The sequence below is a fragment of the Petromyzon marinus genome, chromosome 75 (assembly GCF_048934315.1).
Source record: "Petromyzon marinus isolate PM22_M1 ecotype Great Lakes invasive population chromosome 75, UKy_Petmar_22M1.pri1.0, whole genome shotgun sequence".
Classification (NCBI taxonomy): Eukaryota; Metazoa; Chordata; class Hyperoartia; order Petromyzontiformes; family Petromyzontidae; genus Petromyzon; species Petromyzon marinus.
The window spans coordinates 1,410,484-1,414,633 of record NC_133741.1 but is presented as its reverse complement, the minus strand read 5'-3'; the positions used below and the strand labels follow the sequence as shown (position 1 = coordinate 1,414,633).

At 39.0% G+C, this 4,150-nt stretch overlaps 1 long non-coding RNA gene across 1 annotated transcript; it reads right to left on the bottom strand.

Annotated features, from left to right (window-relative positions):
* Positions 1-282: 282 nt before the first annotated feature.
* On the bottom strand, positions 283-3,694 carry LOC142907125 (uncharacterized). Its single transcript, XR_012930814.1, has 3 exons — positions 3,595-3,694; positions 3,065-3,133; positions 283-1,266 (listed from the first exon to the last, which is right to left on the bottom strand). It is a non-coding gene; the product is annotated as an uncharacterized LOC142907125 (long non-coding RNA).
* Between the last annotated feature and the right edge of the window lie 456 nt (positions 3,695-4,150).

Sequence of the window (4,150 nt, the reverse complement as noted above, 5' to 3'; positions counted from 1 at the left end):
CTATACACAAGACTATGATACACTACACGACTATACATTACACTACACTATAAATAACACTACGGTATACTACACTAATATACATACACTGCACTATACACTACTTAACACAACCAGTGGTTCTCAACTGGTGGTACGCGGTCCTTGGTGTATGTGACAATGTCCCATGGAGGTACGTGGGGTGAATTTATAAATGTGTGAAATTATGTCATCCGTGAGAGTCATTGGTGAATAATAATGTATGAATCTGCCAATATAAATAACTACGTTGACATTTAAATCCATATGGTAACCTAGAACGATATAAATACCTTTCTTAACTCACTGATAGTAAACAATGTGATCAATAAAAGAGGTTTTTGGGTTAGATCGCGTAAATACATAAATATGTTGTTAAAACCCGCCACCACCCGACACAGTCAACTAGTAAAATAAACAATGTGGTTTACAAGAGTAATCAGCGAGCACGAATACATTACATCACGCATGCAGAGCGTCCATTGAATTGTTTTTATTCGCTTGCATTTACTAGCAGCTAGTTAAGATACATCACAAACGGAGAATTAGTTCAAATATTGATGTTCATTATTCATACCTTTATTTCTCAGAAACACCAAATAATTGGATAATCCTTATATTGTTTTTTTGCAGGATAAAAACATAAATTACTATTTAGGGTATTTTTTAAAAGTAAACTTAAAATAATCCAGTGCTTTTGTTCATAATATTTTCACCTGGATGATAATGATGTATTCTATCTAAGGTACCCTTTATTGCCGGTATCAAGATGATAAAAAAATAGGCTTTACCCTTTCTGGTAATAATGCAGATTTTCAAACACCAAATAGATACACGTATTGCAAGGTATTAACTTTTGCATTAACCACAGATACTTGTGGTAAAACATGCAAACAAACATGCTTTGATGTTTGCATTGTCCTTGAAACTGATTGGCCTACACCAGAGACAGCCTCGTTTATGGCCTTGTCTCAGAAGTGGAAGGCCAGAGAATGCCAAAAGGCGAACCTCACAAATACAATGCAAATATGAAAACATGAACTTATTGCGCACTGTACATAGCCAACAAAGCTAATCGGAGGTGCAGGGGAAGGACAACAAACTAAACACAAAAAGTAGTTATCAAGAAATGAGTTTTCAATCTGGATTTGAAAGTGTATAGCTCCAGTGGCTTCATAATATCTCGGATTGAGCATCAATCGTCTTTGTGCTGTTCGCATTTCTCCACACCAGGCTTTTTATGCAGAACTGCAAAAGAAAAATGCAAAAAAAATGAAGTCAATTTTAGAAGTCGTGAAAGAAACCAGAAGGAAAGGGCATGAAGAAGGTCAACCACAAAAGCACCAAAGATACGATGGTGAGTGTTTTACACGGGACGCGCCGTTAGACTGCGAAAACTTTGTATTGAGCAAACGTTAGCAAATGCAATTGTGAGGCTACGGATGGAGTCAGAAGAACTAAGTGGTACATTCGTTAATTGCCAGATTTGTTTTAGAGGACCTTTTAGGAAGAAGATAGCACAGTGATGGGGGACAGTTTGAGTCACTGTGCAGGGTACAATGGTGAGCTCTATAGGGAGCATCAATGGCAAAACGTAGGGGAGAGTGGTATAATGTAATGAGCCGTGTTAAGGTAGATTCAGAATCTAGGCAGTAGATGGTAGCACAAATCAAATGTATGTTGAACTTCTTTTGCACCGTATGGAGGTGTGGGGGAAGGACAACAAACTAAACACAAGCAGTAAGTTTTCAATATAGATTTAAAAGTACATAGCTCCAGTGGCTTCCTCATATCGGAACAAAGAGCGTTCCACAGAAGCTAATCTGAAAGTGCAGGCATCAGAGTTGGCGTTGAGCCCACAACCTCCTGTATACCAGGCGAGGTAGTTAACATCTCCTAGCCACCGTGGCGGGATGTTAACTCGATGCCGTTGTGACTCGTCCATGGAATTTCCAGAAGCCGACAGAGCTGATCCATCAGCAATCAGCAAACAAACTTTTATCTAACTAACTCATGTCATAATGATGACAGTACTATATTATATCATAAACATTATTATTTTTAAACATTATTTTTCATATGTTATGTTTCGGCTTGGGTCGAATTGTCCACGCTCAACTGACGTTGGCTGTAAATCACCACGGTCCCTTACGTTATGGCAAGCTTCGAGGCCACTTCCTAGAATCGTGGAGTTTTGCCATTACGAGTACGGTACATTTCATTAAAGCGTGTTTCTAAAAAAAATATTTTTTAAATATTGCTTTTTTTAGTTGACGTCCAGACAAAAGAAAATAGGGCCAAGCACAGAGGAACTGAGGTGGTAATGTCAGTGTGAGATTGCCAAGTGCATGTCCAGTCCCAATTATCACCGGCAGCTCTGGGTGCATCAGGTATCGTTTCTTATGATTTGAAAAGTGAATAGTTGCACATGAATCGTGTATGTTTGAATCATACAAGTTTGATTACACCACAGTCGTTTGTAACAGTGAGATAATTTATCACCTTCGATTAGCACGGTTGGCTACGTACGGTGCGAAAGAAGTTCAACATACATTCATACATACAGTTCAAATCGTTATCAGTGAAAGAGTCCCTTTGCTCATTAGCCCTGAGATGCTGGCTTGCACTATCAGGTCTAATGACATTTTAAAGGGTGGCTTCTGGTGTGCTTCGTGATGCATTGAAGAACATTGATTTTAGGCTCTCAAGCCAATCAGAGTGTTTTTTTTAAAGGGGCTGTTACAAGAGAGGGCATAATTGGGACTTAGAGGTACAAAGCTGTGGGTGCCAGATGCACTTTCTGGGGGCGCGAGACATGGCCAGATTTTTTTTAGAAGGTAAATCATCGAAAGACATTAAGCACGGGCACATAAGTACACCTACTTTGTTTTTATCAAACCCATGTATTTGTTAATATACATTTTTTTTTACGATTGACAACCAAAGCGGTGCAAGGCAGCAGTAAAGGTTAAGAATCACTGGTTTAGATGATGATAGATATGTTGTGCGTATATCATGGTTACTGAGAGAGGTATGAGAGTGGTACCCATTGGTCAGTCAGTGATGAAGCGAAGGCCCAAGGTCGAGTGCTGCAAGAACAGACGTAAGGCGTTGACTGTGGAACAGTAATTGGATATTAGTAAATACCAGTGACAAGGCAGTGACGTTAATATAACGCCATAATACAGGTTTAATAGAACTGAAATAAACTGTTCATTTTTAGATGTGATGCGTTAACAATACATCACTCACTCAAGTGGGGTGATTGTGTTCACTGGGCATGGAACAAGAATAAAATCAACATTCATTCTCAACGTGTTGATGTGTTTTTTTCTGTACAGGTTTTTATTCTAATTTGCAAGAGACTGCACTGGGATCGTTACAGATGAATTTTGGAAAAGTGGAGGTGCTCATAACGCAGGGAAACATCGTCAAGGAGCACACGGATGCTATAATTAATGTTACAACTCGGGAATTTTATTCAAAAACAGGTACATTTGGGAAATCGATTTACCGACTGACCGATATAAATGTATAATTCAATAATTTGCCTGGCATTCTACGGTCTTACCTTACCATGAAAAAATGTTTAAAATATATTCTTCTGTTGTCCTTCCCCCTGCACCTCCGATGAGGACGGTTGGCTACATACGGTGCAAAAGAAGTTCATACATACAAAAACACCTAAGCCCTGATATAGAATTTCTTGATTGTGCAGGCATCAAGTATCAGCTTTTGCGCTCGGCGATATTATGGATCAAATCGCTTATTAATAGTAGCAAAAAACTATTTTCTTTAAATTCGGCATTTTAGTATAGTCAAAATAAATATTATTGGCACCAGCAAAATTAATGGCAATTGGCATCGGAAGATTTCTACGGTAACACACATTATAGCAAATGTCGTACTTTACAAGACCTGTCACACACACGGTGCCGATCGCTGGACTGGGTTACAGCCTTTCGAGCGGTTTTGCCGGTTTTGCCAGATCGGCCCAGAACCACCGGATAATGTTGGAAGCCGGATAATCGCACGATGCCGGATAATTGATGATAAACTGTATTTGGTGTTTGAACATCTTAACACCTACTCTTTGGTTTTATTCGGGAAAGTCACGTAGGTAAAATGAATT